Here is a 27,532-nt window from a genome sequence, read left to right on the forward strand (position 1 = left end):
CTGATAAATGTATTTCTTTCTGGATATGGTGAGTCTACGGCTTGAGTAATTACTGTTGGGAATATCCCTCCTGGTCAGCAGGAGGAGGCAAAGTGCACCACAGTTAAACTGCTAAGTATCACTCCCTTACCCACAACCCCCAGTCATTCGACTGAAAGGAAATGGAGAAAAAGGAGTAACACAAGATGTAGAGGTGCCTGAGGTTATAGTCAAAAGAACAACTATTTTAAAATAAAGGGTGGGGCCTTGGACTCACCATATCCGGAAATAAATAATATTTATAAGGTAAGCATGAAAGCTAGAGGACACAGATAAATAGGGAGGGACAAGACAGGCAGTCCTAAACAGAAGGCACCACCGCTTTTTTTTTTTTTTTTTGAAAGCCCAAGAAGAGGAAACAGCTCTTGTCGAATGAGCCATAATTCTCTCAGGAGGCTGCTGTCCAGCAGTCTCATAAGCCAAAGGAATTACACTTCGTAACCAAAATAAAAGAGTAGTAGCAGTAGCTTTCTGACCTTTACGTTTCTCAGAGAAACAGACAAAGCGGGCAGAGGACTGGCAAAAATCCTTAGTCACCTGTAAGTAGAATTTAAGACCACATAAAACATCCAAATTGTGTAACAAACGTTCTTTGGAAGAAGAAGGATTAGAACACAGAGAGGAACCAATCATTTCCTGATTGATATTTCTATTAGAAACAACCTTAGGAAGGAAACCTAACTTAGTACAAAGAACCGACTTATCGTCATGAAAAATAAGATAAGGGGAATCACACTGCAGAGCTGAGAGTTCTGAGACTCTTCAAGTAGAAGCGATAGCAACAAGAAACAAAACCTTCCAAAATAACAACTTAATGTCTATGGAAAGCAAGAGCTCAAACAGAGCCAGCTGTAAAACTTTAAGAGCAAAGTTAAGGCTCCAAGGAGGAGCAACAGACTTAAAGACAGGCCTGATTTTGACCAAGGCCTGACAAAAAAAAAAAAACTGATAAAGCAGAAATCTGACCCTTCAGAGTACTGACTGACAATCCCTTCTCCAGGTCTTTCAGAAGAAAAGATTAAATTCTAGGAATTCTAATTCTACTCCAAGAGTAGCCCTTGGATTCACACCAATAAATATATTTACACCATATCATATGGTAAATCTTTCTAGTAACAGGCTTGCGAACCTGAATCATGATCTCAATGACCGACTCAGAAACACCACGCTTAGACAGAATAAGCAGTCAGCTTCAGAGAAACGAGATATGGATGAAGGAAGGGACCTGAATCAGGAGGTCCTTCCTCAGAGGTAGTCTCCAAGGTGGGGGAGATGACATCTCCACTAGGTCTGCAAACCAGATCCTGTGAGACCACGCATGGGCTATTATAATCACCGACGCCCTCTCCTGTTTGATACAAGCAATGGCTCATAGAAGGGACCACCAGAGCATCTATCAGAATGACCTGAGGATCTCTTGACCTTAAACCGTAACTTGGAAGCTTTGCGTTCTGATGGGACGCCATCAGATCTAACTCTGGCACCCCCCATTTGAGGACTAAGCTGGAAAACACATACGGATAGAGTTCCCACTCCCCAGGATGAAAAGTCTGTCTGCTCAGAAAATCAGCTTCCCACTTGTCTACTCCTGGTATGTGGATAGCAGATAGACAGCAATTGTGGGTCTCTGCCCACTGAAGAATCCGAGTAACCTCCTTCATGGCTAAGGAACTCCGAGTTCCTCCCTGGTGATTGATGTAAGCCACAGAGGTTATTTTGTCTGACTGGAACCTGATAAACTGGGCTGAGGACAACTGAGGACAAGCCAATATAGCATTGTAAATCGCCCTCAACTCCAAGATGTTGATGGGAAGAGCAGACTCCTCCCGAGTCCAAAGGAGCTTTTAACTAGTTCCAGACTGCTCCCCAGCCCAGCAGGCTGGAGTCCGTGGTCACGATCACCCAGGAAGGTCTCCGAAAGTATGTGCCCTGAGACAGATGTTCCTGAGAAATCCACCACGGGAGAGAATCCCTTGACGACTGATCTAACTCTATTCTCTGAGATAGATCCGCATGGCAGCCATTCCATTGTCTGAGGTATTATTTTAACAGCATCATCCTGAGAGACATTAGGCTCAAAAATTTTACCTTTATTTTGCAAGGTTTTCTTGACACATGAAGAACAAAATTACATAAGAGCTGCAATTTGTGCATCTAAACATAATAAGCATGAATTTATTAGAGCAGGCTCTTGCTCCATATCAGACATGTTGTGAAAAAAGTAAATAAACTTGTACAGATACATTTCAAAGATTTTAATATTCAATTAAAATAAGCTAAGGAAAAAATACACTTTAAATTTTATCCCAAATTAGGATCAATCCCCAGCCAAAATTATGTGAGAAAAGTAAAAATTTTTTTTAATAAACATCAAATAAACTTCTTAAATTCCCCTCAGGCAACCCTACACCTCAATTACTGAGGTGCCTTACCGCTACCAATTAAGACCGGATCACCTAGAAATTGAGAAAAACAACTTTTTCCTCCGAAACGTTCATGTGACCGCAATTGCCAAGCTCAAATTACTGCTGCGACACATAGAGGCACCAAAAATAGTTACCTGGTACACCGAGTACCAGAAATAACTGTTTTTTCAAACAATAAGCTGCTGAAATAAAAAATTCAGCCTTACTTTTAGTTTAAACTTGAATTGTTTAATCAAGTAAATATGTGTCGGAAAATAAAGCCTAATACAAATATTTTACCCTTTCTCTTTAAAAGAGTTTAAATGCTAGTCTCACACATGCTACAGTGCCTATTTCATGCCCCAGTGTAACCCATACAACAGGATTATCTATGTCCCAATAAAAAAGCAGTGTCTTTTAATTTTTTAAGTGCATGGTCTCCCCAACTAGAAGAAAAAGCACTTACCTGCTCCCCTGTCTGGCATGTAGACTGTTACAAGGTATGAGAAGACACAGTTCTTCACAGAGACTTTTGAAAAAGAAAGAACAGAGTAGCCAACTCTGGCTTTCTAAAATAGGGCAGCAATTGTTAGGAAAATGCAGTAATTACCTCTTTACAAGTTCCTAACTGCTTTAAAGCCACCACTACCCGACTGCAAGGAATGACGTAGTATACAGCTATACCACAAAACTTGCTTGTAGATAAAATCAAAGTTTTTCTTCAGACACCTAAAACTTCGCCTCCTCCATGCACCAAAGGCAAAGAAAATGACTAGGGGTTGTGGGTAAGTGAGTGATACTTAGCAGTTTAACTGTGGTTCTCTTTGCCTCCTCCTGCTGGCCAGGAGTGATATTCCTAACAAATAGAATAATTATATAAGGATTTTTTTTTTTGTTGGCGTTCCACTTGCAATAGCAATTCCGGTTTCAATTAGATGAGGGGTTCACAGTCCTACGATCTATGTAACAATGATATTACACTAGGGACAGTATAGGCTACAGACCTGAACTGTGTGCAATATAGGCAGCCACTGAGAAATGATTAGTATTATATTAATTATTGTTGTTGTTATATTATACACCCAAAATAAAAAGTTTGCTACTTAACTAGTGCTGTAGGGGTCCTGTAGCAAACTGCCAGGTAGCCACAGTGTCCACACTGCAATAGTAATTATGGTTTCAATTAGATGAGGGGTAAAAGTATTTATTTGCTAACGATAGAAAACAAAAATTTAAAAAATGCAGTAATGTACACTAACTACAAGAAAAAAAATAATTATGCACACAAAGGTTTATAGTAAAGTTAAAACATTTTTGTCCCCCAACAAAAACAGCAGGTCTACTTATCTGTCACAGCTAAGGGTTAACGTTTAATTAAAAAATAATGTTACCCTCTCAAAAAGACACTCAGGCATATCTATCATTCAAAGGATATGTCCCTACAGCAATATAATTATCAATCAACAAAACTTGCAATTAATTGGAAGAAAATAGAAAAAAAATGCACACAAAGGGTTACAGTTTAATTATTTTTTTTACCCCACAAAGAAAGCCAACAGGCCTATCTATCAGTAACAGGCTTTGGCCCCACTGCATATAGTAAACTAAATGTGTAGTTTGAAACTAACTGCTGGAAAATAGAAATTCTGCACACAAACGGCTAGATTACGAGTCTTGCGTTAGCCTTAAAAAGCAGCGTTGAGAGGTCCCAACGCTGCTTTTTAATGCCCACTTGTATTACGAGTCTGGCAGGTACAGATGTACCACTCACTTTTATTCCGCGACTCGAGCTTACCGCAAATCCCCTTACGTCAATTGCGTATCCTATCTTTTTAATGGGATTTTCCTAACGCCGTTATTACGAGTCTTGGAGAAAGTGAGCGGTACACCCTCTCCTGTCAAGACTCCTACCGCATTTAAAAGTCAGTAGTTAAGAGTTTTATGGGCTAACGCCGTAACATAAAACTCTTAACTAAAGTACTAAAAAGTACACTAACACCCATATACTACCTATTAACACCTAAACCGAGCCCCCCCCCCCCCCACATCGCAAACACTTACATAAAGTTTTTAACCCCTAATCTGCCGACCAGACATCGCCGCCACTTTAATAAATATATTAACCCCTAAACCACCGCACTCCTGCCTCGCAAACACTAGTTAAATTTTATTAACCCCTAATCTGCTGTCAATAACATCGCCGACACCTACCTACATTTATTAATCCCTAATCTGCCGCCCCAACGTCGCCGCTACTATTTAATTAATTAACCCCTAAACCTAAGTCTAACCCTAAGTCTAACCCCCCTAACTTAAATATAATTTAAATAAAACTAAATAAAATTACTACAATTAACTAAATTATTCCTATTTAAAACTAAATACTTACCTATAAAATAAACCCTAAGCTAGCTACAACATAACTAATAGTTACATTGTAGCTAGCTTAGGGTTTATTTTTATTTTACAGGCAACTTTGTATTTATTTTAACTAGGTAGAATAGTTACTAAATAGTTATTAACTTTTTAATAACTACCTAGCTAAAATAAATACAAAAGTACCTGTAAAATAAATCCTAACCTAAATTATAATTACACCTAACACTACACTATAATTAAATTAATTTAGTAAATTACCTACAATTAACTACAATTAAATAAAATAAACTAAAGTACGAAAAAAAAGCACTAAATTACAGAAAAATAAATTAATTACAATCAGCCAATAGGATTGAGCTTGCATTCTATTGGCTGATTGGAACAGCCAGTAGAATGCAAGCACAATCCTATTGGCTGATTGCATCAGCCAATAGGATTTTGCCTACCTTAATTCCAATTGGCTGATAGAATCCTATCAGCCAATCGGAATTCAAGGGACGCCATCTTGGATGACTTCATTTAAAGGAACCATCATTCATCGTGTAGTCGTCGGTCTGGATGGATGCTCCGCGTCGGCTGGCTTCAAGATGGATCTGCTCCGCTCCGGATGGATGAAGATAGAAGATGACATCTGGATGAAAACTTCTGCCCGTCCTATTGGCATTAGCCAATAGGATTTTTTCTACCTTAATTCCAATTGGCTGATAGAATCTTATCAGCCAATCGGTATTCAAGGGACACAATCTTGGATGACGTCATTTAAAGGAACCTTCATTCTTCGCTTGGACTTCATTTGAAGAGGATGCTCCGCGTCGGTTGGATTAAAGATGGACCCGCTCCGCTCTGGATGGATGAAGATAGAAGATGTCGTCTTGATTAAGCCTTCTGCCCATCTGGAGGTCCTCTTCTGCCCGGATCGGATGAAGACTTCTGCCCCTCTGGAGGACCACTTGAAGACGGCTCAAGGTTGGGTGATCTTCACGGGGGTAGTGTTAGGTTTTATTAAGGGGAGATTAGGTGGGTTTTAGAGTAGGGTTGGGTGTGTGGGTGGTGGGTTTTAATGTTGGGGGGTATTGTATTTTTTCTTACAGGTAAAAGAGCTGATTACTTTGAGGCAATAATCTAATTGCAGTTGCCTGCCTGCCAGCATGTGTGTCAGGCTCACAGCGTATACTGCGCCCACTTGCCCAGTGCCACCACTCATATCTGGTGTAACAGTAGTGTACATTTAAAAAAAAAACACTTTTTTGACTGTGAAATAATAGCAGACAGCTGCCAGTACCCAAGATGGCTGCCAATAAGGCAGATGGGGAGGGTTAGAGAGCTGTTTTGGGGGGATCAGGGAGGTTGGGGGCTAAGGGGGGATGCTACACCACAGCATATGTAAATATGCTAAAAAATTAAAAAACCCTTTTATTTTAGTACTGGCAGACTTTCTGCCAGTACTTAAGATGGGGGGGACAATTGTGGGGTGGGGGAGGGAAGGGAGCTGTTTGGGAGGGATCAGGGGGTCTGATGTGTCAGGTGGGAGGCTGATCTCTACACTAAAGCTAAAATTAACCCTGCAAGCTCCCTACAAACTACCTAATTAACCCCTTCACTGCTAGCCATAATACACGTGTGATGCGCAGCAGCATTTAGCGGCCTTCTTATTACCAGAAAGCAAAGCCAAAGTCATATATGTCTGCTATTTCTGAACAAAGGGGATCCCAGAGAAGCATTTACAACCATTTGTGCCATAATTGCACAAGCTGTTTGTAAATAATTTCAGTGAGAAACCTAAAATTGTGAAAAAATTTAAGTTTTTTTTAAATTTGATAGCATTTGGCGGTGAAATGGTGGCATTAAATATACCAAAATGGGCCTAGATCAATACTTTGGGTTGTCTACTACATTATACTTAAGCTAAAATTAACTCTACAAGCTGCCTACATGCTCCCTAATTAACCCCTTCACTGCTGGGCATAAAACACGTGTGGTGCGCAGTGGCATTTAGCAGCCTTCTAATTACCAAAAAGCAGGGCCGCCATCAGGGGGTGACAGGGGTGACTCCTGTCAGGGGCCCAATGAGCCAGGGGGGCCCCATGAGGTAAGAACTAAAAAAAAAAAAATTTTTTTTTTTTTTTTTTTTTTTTAAATTTTGGCAGCCACCAGTGGGTACTACAGCAGAGTGCTAATTGAGCATGGGAAATGTTATTACAAGGAGTAAAGTATTAGCATTTGAGAGGATTTCTTAGTGTGCAATAAACCACTATGCTCACTGTGAGACAGACTTGGCACTTTGTACAGTGTGTGCCTGAGTCAGACGGCAGATCACTTTAATTTGAAGAGGAGGTAGGACTTACTTAGCAAATGTTTTTTATTTCTTTGTGCAATTTTGGATTGTAACTTCAGTGTGGTAGTTGTTGTATGGTGGGGCTAGGGGTCCATAAAAACACATTTTTTTAGCAGCAGTGTATTTATGATTATTTCACAATGCTGTAGAAATTCTATATTTAAAACCATGCAGAAATGTTTCCTACTCAATACACAAATGGTAGATGCCCTTTTGGCAGATATGCATTTTATATATATATATATATTACATTCCAGTTTACTGCCCCTTTATGCAAGGACTTTCCAGATGGAAGGAGGCATCTTATCTAAGATTTTTACATCTGCATAAAATTTTATACTCTCAGATTAAGATTGCTCAGTGTTTAAAATGAGACAGGTTAGCTTAAAACTGTTCAGTTCACACTACAGCTTACTTAGTTTTGAAATACATACCAACAAGCCTAAATCCTGCATTTAACCAGATCTAATGGTATGAGTACCACAGCTTATGGTCCCACCAAGACCATATAGAGTACAGCATTTTCAAAATCCATAAGTACAGCTGACAGATGGGAAAATTTGTACACTATATTTGAAGTGGTGCTCTTGGTTGGGGAAAATAGGGAAAAAACAAACAAACATATGTCAACCTTTTAAAGGTACTTTTCTTCATCTAGCTATCTACCCAGCTCATTAATGTACAATTTTGAATTCACGGAATTATTTTTGTTTGCACATTTACAAATATGATTCTTTAAAAAGTGATCTCTTAATTTCTACAATTTTTTTATCTTGCATGTCACACACTGTTGATTTAGGGGATGCAAGGTGCATAAATGTTTTCTCCTGTGAGTGTTTCTGTGGGTGTATGTGTTTATGTCTTTGTGCTTTGGTTTGTGTCTCTATGTGTATGTATTTTTTATCTGTGGGTCTCTCTGTGAGGGTGGGTGTGTATGTCTTTGTGCATTTTCTGTGGATGTCTGTGAGGTTGTGTGCATATGTCTGAGCTTTTTCTATGGGTGTCTCTGTGAGGGTGTGTGTGTGTATGTATGTATGTCTGTGTTTTCTGTGGGTGTCTCTGTGAGGGTGTGTGTATATCTTTGTGTGTTTTCTGTGGATGTCTCAGTGAGGGTGTGTATGTATGTCTTTCTGTGTTTTTCAGGTGGTTGTCTCTCTGTGTGTGTGTGTATGTCTTTGTGTGTTTTCTGAGGCTGTATCTGTTGGTGTTTCCTTGGGTGTATGTGCAAGTTTGAGTTTGTGTGTGTGTGTGTCCATTGTCTGTTCCTTTTTATGACATTTTGACCTTACTACTAATTATTCACATCTTTCTACAGACTTTGAGACTAACAAGACCTTTCCGGAAGTAACCAATCCACCATTTAACCTTTAAATTATTGTTTAGTCAGTTCAGGGCCCTTCCTTTCAGCCACTGCATGCTGTTGTCATAATTTAGCTGTCATCTTCCTTTACAAAAAGATAATCAGAACTCCATATTTTGTTTTCTAAATCTCCTTTTTTTTTACAAAACTGTAGTTTACCTCATTACTTGTCAGGTCAATGTAAACAAGTGCTAAGTGTCTGTTTGGGTGTCTGTGTCTGAGTGCGTTTCTTTGCATGTCTGCTAGAGTGTCTATATGTGAATCCTTATGTGTGAGTGTGTTTGTGTGTTTCAGTGTATGAGTGTGTCTGTATGTTACTACTTTTACAACATTTCCAAGTTTAAATATACGTTTTAGTCACTTGGTCAAAAATTGCACATGTCAAAGGAGCGGGGGGGGGGGGCCCTGATCAATGGTTGAGTCAGGGGCCCCAAAATTTCTAGTGGCGGCCCTGCCAAAAAGCAATGCCAAAGCCATATAAGTCTGCTATTTCTGAACAAAGGGGATCCCAGAGAAGCATTTACAACCATTTATGCCATAATTGCATAAGTTGTTTGTAAATAATTTCTGTAAGAAACCTAAAGTTTGTGAAAAAGTGAACAATTTTTTTTTATTTGATCGCATTTGGCAGGGAAATGGTGGCATGAAATATACCAAAATGGGCCTAGATCAATACTTTGGGTTGTCTACTACACTACACTTAAGCTAAAATTAACTCTTCAAGCTGCCTACATGCTCCCTAATTAACCCCTTCACTGCTGGGCATAAAACACATGTGGTGCGCAGTGGCATTTAGCAGCCTTCTAATTACCAAAAAGCAACGCCAAAGCCATATAAGTCTGCTATAATGGCATGTCTGGCACACAGTGTTGGGGCAAGGGTCCATCTGACCACTGATACCTGGTCTGCAAAGCATGGTCAGGGCAGGTATATCACCTACACTGCGCACTGTGAAGCGGGCGTAACCCTTACACTACCTGATCGATACAACATCATACCTGATGTTTTAAAGCACGTTATTCCAAACAATTTAGGAATGTTAGGTGATTTATGCCCTTTATGGATTAAAACCAGACTCTTCATCAACTATGTAATTTTCCATGGGAGTTTTGCCATGGATCTCCCTCCGGCATGCCACAGTCCAGGTGTTAGTCCCCTTGAAACAGCTTTTCCATCACTATTGTGGCCAGAAAGAGTCCCTGTGGGTTTTAAAATTCGCCTGCCTATTGAAGTCTATGGTGGTTCGCCTGGTTCGCCCATTCACGAACTTTTGCGGAAGTTTGCGTTCGACGTTCGCAAACCCAAATTTTTAGGTTTGCGACATCACTATTAATAACTATTGTACCTAGTTAAAATAAATATAAACTTGCCTGTAAAATAAAAATAAACCCTAAACTAGCTACAATATAACTAATAGTTACATTGTAGCTAGTTTAGGGTTTATTTTACAGGTAATTATTTTAAATAGGAATAATTTATTTAATTGTAGTTATTTTATTTAGATTTATTTAAATTATATTTAAGTTAGAGTGTGTTAGGGTTAGGGTTAGACTTAGGTTTAGGGGTTAATAACTTTATTATAGTGGCGGCGACGTTGGCGACGGCAGATTAGGGGTTAATACATTTAATATATGAATAGTTTAGAGGATAGAAGGGAAAGAGGTGACATGATAGAAACCTTCAAATATATGAAGGGATTTAATAAAATAGAAGCTGAAAGCATTTTTTTAAAAAAAAAAAATTCCAAAACAAGGGGTCACAATCTAAAGTTAGAGGGTAGCAGATTCAGGAGAAATTTAAGGAAGCATATTTTTACAGAAAGGGTGGTGGATTCATGGAATGAACTTCCATTTGAGGTGGTAAACACAAAGACTGTAAAGGACATGCATAAGGCTATCCTAAGGAAAAAGTAAGTGGATGGATGCTTCGCGTCGGCTGGCTTCAAGATGGATCTGCTCCGCTCCGGATGGATGAAGATAGAAGATGACATCTGGATGAAGACTTCTGCCCGTCCTATTGGCATTAGCCAATAGGATTTTTTCTACCTTAATTCCGATTGGCTGATAGAATCTTATCAGCCAATCGGTATTCAAGGGACACAATCTTGGATGATGTCATTTAAAGGAACCTTCATTCTTCGCTTGGACTTCATTTGAAGAGGATGCTCCGCGTCGGTTGGATTAAAGATGGACCCGCTCCGCTCTGGATGGATGAAGATAGAAGATGTCGTCTTGATTAAGCCTTCTGCCCATCTGGAGGTCCTCTTCTGCCCGGATCGGATGAAGACTTCTGCCCCTCTGGAGGACCACTTGTGCCCGGCTGGGTGAAGACGGCTCAAGGTTGGGTGATCTTCACGGGGGTAGTGTTAGGTTTTATTAAGGGGAGATTAGGTGGGTTTTAGAGTAGGGTTGGGTGTGTGGGTGGTGGGTTTTAATGTTGGGGGGTATTGTATTTTTTCTTACAGGTAAAAGAGCTGATTACTTTGAGGCAATGCCCCGTAAAAGGCCCTTTTAAGGGCTATTTGTAATTTAGTGTAGGGTAGGGCTTTTTTATTTTGGGGGGGGCTTTTTTATTTTATTAGGGGGATTAGATTAGGTGTAATTTGTTTAAAATTCTTGTAATTATTTTATTTTTTTCTGTAATTTAGTGGGTTTTTTTTCGTACTTTAGTTTATTTAATTTAATTGTAGTTAACTGTAGTTAATTTAGGGAATTAATTTAATTATAGTGTAGTGTTAGGCGTTAGTGTAATTTAGGTTACGGTTTATTTTACAGGTAAATTTGTATTTATTTTAACTAGGTAGTTATTAAATAGTTAATAACTATTTAATAACTAGTGATGTCGCAAATAGTTCGCTGGCGAATAGTTCCCGGCGAACATAGCATGTTTGCGTTCGCTGCGGATGGCGAACATATGCGATGTTCGATCCGCCCCCTATTCGTCATCATTGAGTAAACTTTGACCCTGTACCTCACAGTCAGAAGATACATTACAGCCAATCAGCAACAGACCCTCCCTCCCAGACCCTCCCACCTCCTGGACAGCATCCATTTTAGATTAATTTGGAAGCTGCATTCTTAGTGAGAGGAGGGACAGTGTAGCAGCTGCTGATTTAATAGGGAAATCGATAGCTAGGCTAGTGTATTCAGTGTCCACTACAGTCCTGAAGGACTCATCTGATCTCTGCTGTAAGGACAGCACCCTTTTTAGGGCTAGAACATCAGTCTGCTTTTTTTTTTTTTCCTGTGTAATCTAATTGCAGTTGCCTGCCTGCCAGCATGTGTGTCAGGCTCACAGCGTATACTGCGCCCACTTGCCCAGTGCCACCACTCATATCTGGTGTAACAGTAGTGTACATTTAAAAAAAAAAACACTTTTTTGACTGTGAAATAATAGCAGACAGCTGCCAGTACCCAAGATGGCTGCCAATAAGGCAGATGGGGAGGGTTAGAGAGCTGTTTTGGGGGGATCAGGAAGGTTGGGGGCTAAGGGGGGATGCTACACCACAGCATATGTAAATATGCTAAAAAATTAAAAAAAACCTTTTATTTTAGTACTGGCAGACTTTCTGCCAGTACTTAAGATGGCGGGGACAATTGTGGGGTGGGGGAGGGAAGGGAGCTGTTTGGGAGGGATCAAATGTCTGATGTGTCAGGTGGGAGGCTGATCTCTACACTAAAGCTAAAATTAACCCTGCAAGCTCCCTACAAACTACCTAATTAACCCCTTCACTGCTAGCCATAATACACGTGTGATGCACAGCAGCATTTAGCGGCCTTCTTATTACCAGAAAGCAACGCCAAAGTCATATATGTCTGCTATTTCTGAACAAAGGGGATCCCAGAGAAGCATTTACAACCATTTGTGCCATAATTGCACAAGCTGTTTGTAAATAATTTCAGTGAGAAACCTAAAATTGTGAAAAAATTTAAGTTTTTTTTAAATTTGATCGCATTTGGCGGTGAAATGGTGGCATTAAATATACCAAAATGGGCCTAGATCAATACTTTGGGTTGTCTACTACATTATACTTAAGCTAAAATTAACTCTACAAGCTGCCTACATGCTCCCTAATTAACCCCTTCACTGCTGGGCATAAAACACGTGTGGTGCGCAGTGGCATTTAGCAGCCTTCTAATTACCAAAAAGCAATGCCAAAGCCATATAAGTCTGCTATTTCTGAACAAAGGGGATCCCAGAGAAGCATTTACACCATTTATGCCATAATTGCATAAGTTGTTTGTAAATAATTTCTGTAAGAAACCTAAAGTTTGTGAAAAAGTGAACAATTTTTTTTTATTTGATCGCATTTGGCAGGGAAATGGTGGCATGAAATATACCAAAATGGGCCTAGATCAATACTTTGGGTTGTCTACTACACTACACTTAAGCTAAAATTAACTCTTCAAGCTGCCTACATGCTCCCTAATTAACCCCTTCACTGCTGGGCATAAAACACATGTGGTGCGCAGTGGCATTTAGCAGCCTTCTAATTACCAAAAAGCAACGCCAAAGCCATATAAGTCTGCTATAATGGCATGTCTGGCACACAGTGTTGGGGCAAGGGTCCATCTGACCACTGATACCTGGTCTGCAAAGCATGGTCAGGGCAGGTATATCACCTACACTGCGCACTGTGAAGCGGGCGTAACCCTTACACTACCTGATCGATACAACATCATACCTGATGTTTTAAAGCACGTTATTCCAAACAATTTAGGAATGTTAGGTGATTTATGCCCTTTATGGATTAAAACCAGACTCTTCATCAACTATGTAATTTTCCATGGGAGTTTTGCCATGGATCTCCCTCCGGCATGCCACAGTCCAGGTGTTAGTCCCCTTGAAACAGCTTTTCCATCACTATTGTGGCCAGAAACAGTCCCTGTGGGTTTTAAAATTCGCCTGCCTATTGAAGTCTATGGTGGTTCGCCTGGTTCGCCCGTTCACGAACTTTTGCGGAAGTTTGCGTTCGACGTTCGCAAACCCAAATTTTTAGGTTTGCGACATCACTATTAATAACTATTGTACCTAGTTAAAATAAATATAAACTTGCCTGTAAAATAAAAATAAACCCTAAACTAGCTACAATATAACTAATAGTTACATTGTAGCTAGTTTAGGGTTTATTTTACAGGTAATTATTTTAAATAGGAATAATTTATTTAATTGTAGTTATTTTATTTAGATTTATTTAAATTATATTTAAGTTAGAGTGTGTTAGGGTTAGGGTTAGACTTAGGTTTAGGGGTTAATAACTTTATTATAGTGGCGGCGACGTTGGCGACGGCAGATTAGGGGTTTATACATTTAATATATGAATAGTTTAGAGGATAGAAGGGAAAGAGGTGACATGATAGAAACCTTCAAATATACGAAGGGATTTAATAAAATAGAAGCTGAAAGCATTTTTTAAAAAAAAAAAAAAATTCCAAAACAAGGGGTCACAATCTAAAGTTAGAGGGTAGCAGATTCAGGAGAAATTTAAGGAAGCATATTTTTACAGAAAGGGTGGTGGATTCATGGAATGAACTTCCATTTGAGGTGGTAAACACAAAGACTGTAAAGGACATGCATAAGGCTATCCTAAGGAAAAAGTAACATGTAATATGGGTAGACTTGAGGGGCCTTTTTGGTTCTTATCTACCGTCAAATTCTATGTTTCTATGTTTATATAATATAGTTGCGGCGATGTTGGTGGGTCAGATTATGGGTTAATAAATATAATGTAGGGTTTGGCGATGTTGGGGGCAGCAGATTAGGGGTTCATAAGTATAATGTAGGTGGCGGCGGTGTCCGGAGCGGTAGATTAGGGGTTAATAATATAAACAGGTGTCGGTGATGTCGGGGGCGGCAGATTAGGGGTTAATAAGTGTAAGATTAGGTGTGTTTAGACTCGGGGTTCATGTTAGGGTGTTAGGTGTAGACATAAAATGTGTTTCCCCATAGGAATCAATGGGGCTGCGTTAGGAGCTGAACGCTGCTTTTTTGCGTGAGCACGTTTAGCCAGCTCCCCGCTATCGTAAGCAGCGCTGGTATTGAGGTGAGATGTGGAGCTAAATTTTGCTCTCCGCTCACTTTTTAGAGGCTAACACCGGGTTGAAAGAAACCCGTAATAACAGCGTTGTTTGTAGGTGAGTGGTGAGCTGAAACTAAGCATTAGCACCGCACCCCTGCTACCGCAAAACTCATAATCTCGGTGAAAGGATTTAACGCCTTGTACCTTTTGGATGTAGCTACTTCTTCACACAGTACTTTGCCCAGCATACCCTGTTGACGTAGTAGGCTGAAGAGATCTGTCTTCATATGGTAAGAGAACACTGATAGCGCTCCCGTTACCATATGAAGCAGATCACCCATGCAAAAACTGACATCCTGTGTCACCGTTTGCATCGACTTGTGGTGCTACTGTTAAGGAGGAAGGTGGGTGGGAAATCACTGGAGTGGCGAGGGGAGGGATTACTACATTACAGAAAATGTTTTACTGGGAGGAAGGGGTATCCACCAAACTACAGCACATATGGATGCCTTACAATATAATTGCATGGATGGGGGAAGCGGGGAGAGTCAGGGGGGCTGTTACACTACAGAAAAATGAGTTATAAATATATATATACAGTAAATAAACTGGGTACTGGCAGAAAGCTGCTAATACCTAAGATGGCGGACACTAGTTAGAGGAGGCAGAGTTAGAGAGCTGTTTGGGTGGGATATGGGAGGTGCGAGTGTTGATAAGGAACACTACAATGCAGAAAATTATAATAATAAAAACACATTTTTTTTTTATTTTTTTTTTAAAAAAGCCCTAAATGTGCATGCCAGTACCTAAGATGATGGTGACCAGTGAGGGGGAGGCAGGAAAGAGAGCTGTTTGGGAGGAATTGGGTAGGAATCAGGGGATGGGAGGTGTCAGATGGGAGGGTAATATTTACAATACAGCTAAAATTAACCTTATAAGCCACCTGATAAACCCATTTACTGCCGGGAATTTCAGAAGTATGGTGCACAGCTGCAATTAACGGCCTTCTAGACAAGCCATGCATGTCTGCTATTTCTGAACAATGGGGATCCAAAGAAGTTTAACAATCATTTATGTTGTCACTGGTATGCAAATAATTTCAGTGAGAAGCCCTAAGTTTGTGAAAAAGTTAACAATTTTTTTAATATGATCTCATTTGGTGGCAAAATGGTAGCATGAAATATACCAGAATGGGCCTAGATCAATACCTTGATAGGTAAATAAAAAAAAAACAAGGCTCTATTTCTGTTTAAAAAGAGTGATAGCAAAAATGCTGTAAATTCTCTGGTCGTTTGGGCAAGTTTTTTTCTGAAATTCCTTGTCCTTTATCAGTTAAAGGACCAGTAAACACATTAGATTTACATAATCAACAAATGCATGATAAAAAGACAATGCAATAGTACATAGGGGCTGATTTACTAATGTCCACCGCACATTGATAAATGCCGACAGAATACGCTGTCTGCATTTATCATTGCACAAGCATTTTTAGTGAAATGCTTGTGCAAAGCCGCCCCCTGGACATTTGCGGACAATCGGCTGCTAGCAGGGAGTTTGAATCAACCCGATCGTATCCAATCGGGCTGATTGCTGTCCGTCCATCTTAAGACTGATGCTTCTTAACTCCTGTTTCCGGTGAGCCTGAAGGCTAGTGCGGAAACAGATACTTGACAGGTAGATAAATCGAACCCTTAGTCTGAACTTCAAATGAGTAGTAGATTTTTTTTCTGACAATTTTAAAAGTTATGTCTAATTCCACTCCCCCTGTACCATGTGACAGCCATCAGCCAATCATGAATGCATATATGTTTATTTTGTGAATTCTTGCACATGCTCAGTAGTAGCTGGTGACACAAAAAGTTTAAACATAAAACGACTGTGCACATTTTGTTAATGGAAGTAAATTGGAAAGTTGTTTAAATTGCATGCTCTATCTGTATAATGAAAGTTTAATTTTGACTTGAGTACCCTTTAAGTTAATTACATTTTTTTGAATGGTTCATTTCTATACTCACACACAGCTTACATTGAAAAAGGCCGTTATACGGCTGAAACGCGTTTGTATGTTTTACTGATGTTGATATTGACCGTCACTGTCACTCCTGTCACCTGAAGCAGATGCTTCCAGTTATCGGCCAGGAAACAGGGGAGTGACAAATGGCTTTTTTTAAGGTACTAGGTTTGGTATGTGGAATACAGATCTTTACTCTGTATTTTTAAGTATAACAATAAAATTTAGTTTTATATTCATAGATACTTCACTTTGGTAGGTTAGAGTGCTAACAGACCCTTTTTCCCTCTTGTACATTATTGATAGTTATTAATAAGGGGAAGCACCGGTTCCTTACATTAGGTTCCCTTCTCTACCAAGCATAATTTACACTTAACGTAGTGCTATTAACTGCCTCAATCCTTTTGCTGTAAATGAAAGAGCTAATTTATCTGCCTCTCTTTTTTGGCTCCGAATGTTCAAATAGAAAACTAAATTAACGTTACTATTAAACATTGAAAAATTAATTACGCTTCTGATTCGAACACATTTTCATTCGTCCATTTGATATGCTGCCGAATGGATGAATGGGTCAATATTCAGACGAAAACAAATGCACATGCCTAATGAAAACAGTTTATTTGCATTTACAGTTAAAAGCAAATTAATCAATACATTTAAAAGGCGTTAAAGGATTTCTTCAAGTTAGAGAGACTTTTTGCAGGCAGAAAAGGTTTTCCAGCAGATAGGAGAGATTTAAAAGGTCCAAATTTACACTATTTAGGGCCAGAATACAAGTGGAGCGTTAATGCTCTTGCTCACACACTAACTCCGCTAGAAGTAAGGTTATTGCGCTCAATGGGTAGCGCCCATATTACTAGTTGAAAGTAAAAAGTTTTCACTAACTAACCTGTTTGCAAAAAGTCGATCTTCAAATATTGCAATTGCGCTAACGTATCCCCTATACAAGTCACGCGTAAACCTGATCGCATATTCTCAAGTGCGCTAAATCGCTATAGTTTAAATCGCGATTGTGCTTACGTGTTCATATTTACTATCAACTTGTAATATGAGCACTAAACCCGACGTAAGCGTAACTGGAAAATCTTTGACACTATTCAATAAGGTTTTAGCAATGTTCTTGACAGCTGACTGATTCTGGAGCCAGCAAATGAGAATGTCAGCTTCCTTTTTGTTCTTAAAATAATAAAAAAAAAAAACTTTTTTGTGCTGCTGATGGCCTGTAACAATTGTACTACCTAATAGCAGATGAGCATTTTTTGATAAACAAATTCTGAACTACTTAATGAGCAAATATATTAAACAAAATACATTTGTTTGTTTTTTTCATGAAGAACGATTCAGCTTACACAATTCTTTGTAGGTGCACGTCTAATAAATATCATATTAAATGGATATGAAATCCCGAAATTTTCTTTCATGATTCAGACAGACCATGCAATTTAAAAAAATTTTCTCATTTGCTTCTATTATACACTTTTCTTTGTTCTCTTGGTATCTTTTATTGAAAAGCAGGGATGTAAGCTTAGGAACCGGCCCATTTCTGGAGCACTATATGGCAGCAGTTTTGTAAGAATGTTATCGATTTACAAGAGCACTAGATGGCAGCACTAGTTCCTGCTTTGTAGTGATGCCTACCTAGGGGAGAGAAGAAGATCTGATAATAGAAGTTAATTGGAAACGTGTTTAAAATTGTATCCTCTGTCTAAATCACAAAAAGACAATTTGTGATCAACAATTAGACAGAACTTACAAATCAAACCCTTAAGACAGCTCTCTAAAATCTCAGCGAGACCAAGCCAAAAACAAACTTACAACATTTTTAGAACATTCAGCTCAAACACAGGCTCTGAAATTGCAACAAAATTTTTTTCCTGGAAGGTAATAAACCTGGCAAATTGTTAGCTAGGGCACTTAAAATGAAACAAGCCAAGTCATTAGGCAGTGCAACTACAGACTGGAAGAACTCGCGGTTCATGATACGTGGCGCTCTCTATATCCTAGCAGACGTGACTTCACCTTTTACTCCCACCCACACAACGTGTATACAAGACTTGACTATTCCTTCACGGACCAATCTACACTTGCGGGGGTCACAAGCTCCCAAATCCTCCCCATGACGTGGTCTGACCACTCGCCTGTCCTATGCAAATTAAACTGGCCTTCTATACCAGACAGACCATACATATGGAGATTTGACGACTTTCTACTGAACAATCAACCGATTAAATTGCAGATAGAGACAAGGCTAATAGAATACTTTCAACTTAACAACACGGGGGAGGTGCCGGGCCCAACAGTGTGGGAAGCACATAAAAGTGTACTGAGGGGTGAGCTGATTAAGCAAAAAGCTCTACACTCCAAACAGCTTAAAATCAGGTACACCACCCTTCTCCTTAAAATTCGTGATTTAGAGATTAAACATAAAAAGATGCCCACAGATAGAGCAACTAATAATGCCCTCCAACAAGCTAGAAAGGAGATTCAAGACATCCATTCCGTTGACCACCAAAAAAAAGCACTACAACTGCAACACACATACTTTGAATTTGGTGACAAACCCGGTAGGCTCTTAGCGCGTGCATTAAAAAGAAGACAATCTAAATCCCATATACACTCAATTTTCAACCAACATAACCAAACCTGCACAGATAGCCCATCAATCGCGGAAGCACTTAGATCCTATTATCAGAAGTTATATAATCTAAAAGACGAGGGGACGCCAACTCAGGCGACAGAGAGAGACGCCCCTCAACCTCATATCGAGGAATATTAAAATTCTCTCACACTTCCAACACTTTTAGACAAAGATAGAGAAGCATTAGATACTCCCATCATGGTGAAAGAGGTATACAAAACTATTGAAGACTTAAGCCCTGGTAAAAGTCCTGGTCCTGACGGCTTTAGTGCCAAGTACTACAAACTATTCAAAGACATTCTATCACCACACCTAGCAACCTTATTCAATGACATTGGACACACTCAAAATTTCCCCCCAACCATGTTACTAGTACATGTTACCACTATCCCGAAACCTGGGAAGTCACCCAACCGCCCAGAAAACTTCAGGCCAATATCCCTACTCAACGTGGATCTAAAGATCTACGCAAAGATTCTCGCAACAAGATTAAATGCCTATTTACCCCATCTGGTCTCCCCTGATCAAGTTGGGTTTGTCCCTGGCCGTGCGGCCAGGGACAACACAATAAAAGCCAACCTCCTAGTAAATTATGCCCGCCACAGCAATATTCCATCCATACTCATTTCGACTGACTTTGAGAAAGCGTTTGACAGGGTCAGTTGGGATTTTCTCAGAGCTGTCTTGTCAAAAATTAATTTTAGCCATTCCTTTATACAAAAGGTTTTTGCCCTCTATTCGAAACCCACCGCCCAAGTAAAAATTAATAATATACTATCTGACCCTTTTGATATCTCAAATGGAACAAGACAGGGTTGCCCACTATCACCCCTACTATTTGCCCTCTCGATCGAAATTCTGGCGCAAAAAATACGTACTAACCAGAACATTTCTGGGATATAAATAGGTGACCAGGACCATAAAGTCTCGCTATATGCGGATGATGTCCTGCTATCCATTACTAACCCCTTATCCTCCCTCCCGGATATCTTAAAGGAGTTCGATGATTATGGCAAAGTATCTAACTTCCATCTGAATCATACGAAATCCGAAATTCTAAACATAAACTTATCCCAAACAGGGTTGTGCAAAATCCCGAACATATGTAAGCTTAAGATTAAAACCCAAACGCTTAAATACCTGGGGATTAATCTGACCCCGGAGCCATGCAGCCTCTTTGGAGCTAACTACCCCCAATTATCAAAGTCAATTATGGACGACTTATCAGCATGGAAAAATAAGAGGATCTCATGGCTAGGTAGGATAGGTGTAGTCAAAATGAATATCCTTCCCCGAATTTATACCACTTACAGACTATGCCGACCCCATTCCCATCCCATTTCTTACAAAAACTACAGGGACAACTAGAAGAATATATCTGGGGAGGCAGGGGACCCCACATTTCTAGACACACCCTATACTTAGCTAAGGAAAATGGAGGCCTGGGTATCCCAAACCTCCTCTTATATAAAAAGGCGATAAATCTTCAAACGCAAGTGGAATGGTGCACTAATTCGAAATAGGATGCACGATCTTGGGAGTACGAAATGTGGGAACATTAGGCTGGATCTCTAGCAAAAACAGGCCGGGCATAATCACCCACTACCCATTCTTTGGGGAATTCTTCTTACAATGGGACAAAACACTCATCGAACACCCGTACATCTCTACTACTCCATCGCCACTAACCCCATTCATGCACAACCCTGATATTACATTTTCAAACACGCATCACACAAACATAAATAGGGCACAACTAGACCAAACCATGTTCTATAGACTACTCTTAAATGGGAAGCTGAAGACCTTGGAGGAGTTACAGCGATCAGGTCTACATATCTCATGGTACTTCCATAGACAAAGCCAACACTACCTAAGCACCCATAAAAGCACAGACAATATATCGAGAACTTACACGGCTGAAGACGCTTTGCTTACTACCATCTTCTCCAAGACATTTAATCTCATCTATGTACAACCTGTTATCCTCTCGCAGAGAAAACAGTATGCCTTTGTTTGTTAGAAAGTGGAACGACGAGATGGGCGGGGAGCTGACGGAGACAGATTGGGAAAAAATATTTTATAACCTTAATAAAGCATCTGTCTCCGCCGGCATCCTCGAATCCAACTATAAATACCTGTTCCGTTGGTACCTCACGCCCGATAGAATTAGAAAATTCTATAGGAAATCAGATGGCAAGTGCTGGAGAGGGTGTGGCGAGCCTTGCACGCTACTCCACATCTGGTGGACATGTGATCTAATCCAACCCTTTTGGAGATCAGTACTAGATATGATAGATTCCAAGCTAAATGTCACAATAAATAGAAATCCGAACTTTTTGCTATTTCATGGTCTGCCCAAACTAATAGAAAAACCTAAAAAGCACCTCTTGTATATTATGCTCAATAGGGCTAAAGCTCTCATCCCCAAGTACTGGAAGTCGGCCCGGACCCCCCAGTACTTAGAATGGGAAAACCGAGCTGACAGATATCTGACCCTGGAGAGATACCGATACATGAGGGACGACAAAATTGAAATACATGAAGGAACTCTGGAAACCCCTGATCAGATAAAACTATATTTTAAGGGTGTGAATCCCCGAATGCGGTTGGTACCCCCCCTTCCCCCTCCCCCTTTTTTTTTCTCTATCTCTCTCCCCCCCCCCTCCTCCTTCTCTTTTGCTTACCTACTTTTCTATTCTAAATCTAGCTGACATGCACCAAAAGCCTTGATGCATGTCAGAATTAAGCCTTACAGGTGCACACAAAAGCACCTGAGCTGAGTTGATTAGTATTACTATGGTTTTGAAATGTACATTGGAACTTCTGGAATGTATTATATTCTTGCCTTTTTTATGTCACAGATGATAGGATTCAGCAGAGTTGCAAATTATTCTAATCTGTTATTAAGGACTCTAGACCTTTGAAGCCTATATGCAAGCTTATGTATATTGATCCTTTGACTGACTTGCTACCTGTATACCAATTCAATTGGTTGTACTGTGTGCTAATTCTTATGTGATATTATTACTCCAATGTCAAGGTCATTTCTCTTTGTTTTAAATAAAGCTTTTTAAAAAAAAAAATGAAACAAGCCACACATTATATCACTACACTCCAGGATTCCCCTAATGGGCCAACAGTAGAATCCCACAGAATGGCAGATATTCAGAAATTACTATTCAAATCTATACAATTTAACTCCTAACAGAAATCAGGAGGAGCATCAGACACATTGTCAACAATATCTAGACCTTATAAATGTACCCACTATTCCAACAGACAAATTAGAGCCCCTTACCTCACCAATCAAAGCAGAGGAGATTGAAGCTGCAATCCACTCTTTTAAAATGGGGAAAAGCCCTGGGCCAGATGGTCTCACAGGCTCCTATTATAAGAAGTTTAAGCACCTTTTAATACCACACCTACTCTCCTTTTTTAACCCCTTAACGACCGAGGACGTGCAGGGTACGTCATCAGAAAAAAGGCAGTTAACGCCTGAGGACATACCCTGCACGTCCTCGGTGTGGAAAGCAGCTGGAAGCGATCCTGCTCGCTTCCAGCTGCTTTCCGGCTATTGCAGTGATGCCTCGATATGGAGGCATCCTGCAATAACCTTTTACGGCCATCCGATGCAGAGAGAGCCACTCTGTGGCCCTCTCTGCACCGGACATCGATGGCCGGTATCGTTGGTGGGTGGGAGCCGGTGTGTGGGAGGTGGGTGGCGGCCATCGATGGCCCTGGTCATGTGGAGGGGGGGCGGGATCGTGGGCGGGTAAGTCCGGGGGCGCGTGCGGGCGCGCACACGTGCACGAGGGGCGGGCGCGTGCACAGGGAGGGAGCGGGTGGGAACCGCTACACTACGGAAAAAATGTGTCCCAAAACAAAATAAAAGTGGGACAAAATTTAATTCTATAAAAAACCCTTAGGTGTGATTTAGGTCTTGGGGGGGGGGGGGGTTGGGGGATTGAGCTACACTACAGAAAAAAAAAATAAATAAATAAACATTTGATTGTTCAAACTGGGTACCAAGATGGCCCCCAATAAGACTGAGAGGTAGGCTTAGAGAGATGTTTAGGGGGGGATCAGGGAGGTTGGGGATTAAGGGGGGATCCTAAACACAGCATATGTAAATATGCTTCTTTTTTTTTCTTTAAAAAAAAAAAACAACTTTTATACAATTTAACTCCTAACAGAAATCAGGAGGAGCATCAGACACATTGTCAACAATATCTAGACCTTATAAATGTACCCACTATTCCAACAGACAAATTAGAGCCCCTTACCTCACCAATCAAAGCAGAGGAGATTGAAGCTGCAATCCACTCTTTTAAAATGGGGAAAAGCCCTGGGCCAGATGGTCTCACAGGCTCCTATTATAAGAAGTTTAAGCACCTTTTAATACCACACCTACTCTCCTTTTTTAACCCCTTAACGACCGAGGACGTGCAGGGTACGTCATCAGAAAAAAGGCAGTTAACGCCTGAGGACATACCCTGCACGTCCTCGGTGTGGAAAGCAGCTGGAAGCGATCCTGCTCGCTTCCAGCTGCTTTCCGGCTATTGCAGTGATGCCTCGATATGGAGGCATCCTGCAATAACCTTTTACGGCCATCCGATGCAGAGAGAGCCACTCTGTGGCCCTCTCTGCACCGGACATCGATGGCCGGTATCGTTGGTGGGTGGGAGCCGGTGTGTGGGAGGTGGGTGGCGGCCATCGATGGCCCTGGTCATGTGGAGGGGGGCGGGATCGTGGGCGGGTAAGTCCGGGGGCGCGTGCGGGCGCGCACACGTGCACGAGGGGCGGGCGCGTGCACAGGGAGGGAGCGGGTGGGAACCGCTACACTACGGAAAAAATGTGTCCCAAAACAAAATAAAAGTGGGACAAAATTTAATTCTATAAAAAACCCTTAGGTGTGATTTAGGTCTTGGGGGGGGGGGGGTTGGGGGATTGAGCTACACTACAGAAAAAAAAATAAATAAAAATAAATAAACATTTGATTGTTCAAACTGGGTACCAAGATGGCCCCCAATAAGACTGAGAGGTAGGCTTAGAGAGATGTTTAGGGGGGGATCAGGGAGGTTGGGGATTAAGGGGGGATCCTAAACACAGCATATGTAAATATGCTTCTTTTTTTTTTCTTTAAAAAAAAAAAAACAACTTTTATACAATTTAACTCCTAACAGAAATCAGGAGGAGCATCAGACACATTGTCAACAATATCTAGACCTTATAAATGTACCCACTATTCCAACAGACAAATTAGAGCCCCTTACCTCACCAATCAAAGCAGAGGAGATTGAAGCTGCAATCCACTCTTTTAAAATGGGGAAAAGCCCTGGGCCAGATGGTCTCACAGGCTCCTATTATAAGAAGTTTAAGCACCTTTTAATACCACACCTACTCTCCTTTTTTAACCCCTTAACGACCGAGGACGTGCAGGGTACGTCATCAGAAAAAAGGCAGTTAACGCCTGAGGACATACCCTGCACGTCCTCGGTGTGGAAAGCAGCTGGAAGCGATCCTGCTCGCTTCCAGCTGCTTTCCGGCTATTGCAGTGATGCCTCGATATGGAGGCATCCTGCAATAACCTTTTACGGCCATCCGATGCAGAGAGAGCCACTCTGTGGCCCTCTCTGCACCGGACATCGATGGCCGGTATCGTTGGTGGGTGGGAGCCGGTGTGTGGGAGGTGGGTGGCGGCCATCGATGGCCCTGGTCATGTGGAGGGGGGCGGGATCGTGGGCGGGTAAGTCCGGGGGCGCGTGCGGGCGCGCACACGTGCACGAGGGGCGGGCGCGTGCACAGGGAGGGAGCGGGTGGGAACCGCTACACTACGGAAAAAATGTGTCCCAAAACAAAATAAAAGTGGGACAAAATTTAATTCTATAAAAAACCCTTAGGTGTGATTTAGGTCGTGGGGGGGGGGGGGTTGGGGGATTGAGCTACACTACAGAAAAAATAAAAATAAAAATAAATAAACATTTGATTGTTCAAACTGGGTACCAAGATGGCCCCCAATAAGATTGAGAGGTAGGCTTAGAGAGATGTTTAGGGGGGGATCAGGGAGGTTGGGGATTAAGGGGGGATCCTAAACACAGCATATGTAAATATGCTTCTTTTTTTTTCTTTAAAAAAAAAAAACAACTTTTATTTTAGTACTGGCAGACTTTCTGCCAGTACTTAAGATGGCAGGGACAATTGTGGGGTGGGGGAGAGAAGGGAGCTGTTTGGGAGGGATCAGGGGGTGGGATGTGTCAGGTGGGAGGCTGATCTCTACACTAAAGCTAAAATTTGTGAAAAAGTGAAAAAGTTTTTGAAAACTTTTTCACTTTTTTGAAAAAATTTGTGAAAAAGTGAACAATTTTTTTTATTTGATTGCATTTGGCGGTGAAATAGTGGCATGAAATATACCAAAATGGGCCTAGATCAATACTTTGGGATGGCTTTGAAAAAAAAATATATACATGTCAATGGATATTCAGGGATTCCTGAAAGATATTAGTGTCCCAATGTAACTAGGGCTAATTTTGAAAAAAAAGTGGTTTGGAAATAGCAAAGTGCTACTTGTATTTATGGCCCTATAACTTGCAAAAAAAGCAAAGAAGATGTAAACATTGGGTATTTCTAAACTCAGGACAAAATTTAGAAACTATTTAGCATGGGTGTTTTTTGATGGTTGTAGATGTGTAACAGATTTTGGGGGTCAAAGTTAGAAAAAGTGTGTTTTTTTCCATTTTTTCTTCATATTTTATGTTTTTTATAGTAAATTATAAGATATGATGAAAATAATGGTATCTTTGAAAGTCCATTTAATGGCGAGAAAAACGGTATATAATATGTGTGGGTACAGTAAATGAGTAAGAGGAAAATTACAGCTAAACACAAACACCGCAAAAATGTAAAAATAGCCTTGGTCACAAACGGACAGAAAATGGAAAAGTGCTGCGGTCATTAAGGGGTTAAACAAGTTGACCAAGAATTTGAATTTCCCCCCTCCATGCTTGAAGCAATAGTAACTGTCATACCAAAGCCAGGTAAAGACCCTACAATTACTTCAAACTATTGCCCAATTTATCTTCTGAATATTGATGTCAAGCTTTATGCGAAAATATTAGCCACAATACTCAACAAAATATTACCCTTACTTATACACCCAGACCAGGTGGGCTTTGTGCCGCAGAGAGAGGCTAAAGACAATACTGTAAAAGTACTTCATCTAATACAATATGCAATAAGCCAAGATATCCCCTCCATTTTACTCTCGACTGACGCTGAAAAAGCTTTTGACAGACTAGACTGGACCATCCTACACCTTACCTTAAAGAAATTTGGCTTCCCTGACAGTTTTATTTCAAAAATATTTGCCCTCTATTCAAAACCGAAGGCCACAATCAAAGTTAACGGAATACTATCTACCCCTTTTCCAATTTCCAATGGCACTAGACAAGGATGTCATTATCCCCTCTACTGTTTGTACTCTCTATGGAAACCTTAGCCGCAAAGCTACGTAGTGACCCTGACATTCATGGACTCACCATAAATTCCATCCATCACAAACTACCACTATATGCAGATGACTTACTATTAACCTTAACCCAGCTGGCCACATCTCTCTTTGTGTACGGAGCTCTCTGGAGAAATTTGGCGCTTGCTCCAACTACTTAGTTAATCAATACAAATCAGAAATCCTCGCCATTAACCTAAACGATATAGACATCCAAAAACAAAAAAAATACCTTGGCTAGGTAGAATCGGGGTAGCCAAGATGACCATTCTCCCTAAAATACTCTACCTGTTCCAGACTCTTCCTATACCGCTCCTAGAGACATATATCTCCAGATTACAAAAAGTACTGAACTCATATATCTGGAGAAAACACCCACCTAGAATTGCCAGATCTACTCTTTACCTTCCAAAGAAATTTGGGGGCCTAGGTGTACCGTATCTATCCAGATACCGTAGTGCAGTGTTCTTAAGAAGGGTTGTGGATTGGTGCACACTTCCCCTGAATTATAACAGAATCTGAGTAACCCTGGAACATGATCTCACTAGCTCTGCTCAACTAGGAGCATATTGCTGGCAGCCCAAGGTGAACCAACCATCACTAACTAAATATTACCCTATAACAAAAGAAACATTTAATGTGTGGTCAAGTGTGCCTACATAGACACCAACATCTCTCCACAATCCCCTCCCCTTTGACAACAGTACTGTCCAACGCTGACTTACCGATAGGGATGTCAGTAACACCGAAGCTGCAAAACAGCTTGGGTAACCTTCTCCCACTATATACTCTGCTTGAGGAGGGAAAACTGATCCCAAGACAGCATCTAGAGGAATTGA

This window comes from Bombina bombina, chromosome 2 (assembly GCF_027579735.1).
Source record: "Bombina bombina isolate aBomBom1 chromosome 2, aBomBom1.pri, whole genome shotgun sequence".
Lineage (NCBI taxonomy): Eukaryota > Metazoa > Chordata > Amphibia > Anura > Bombinatoridae > Bombina > Bombina bombina.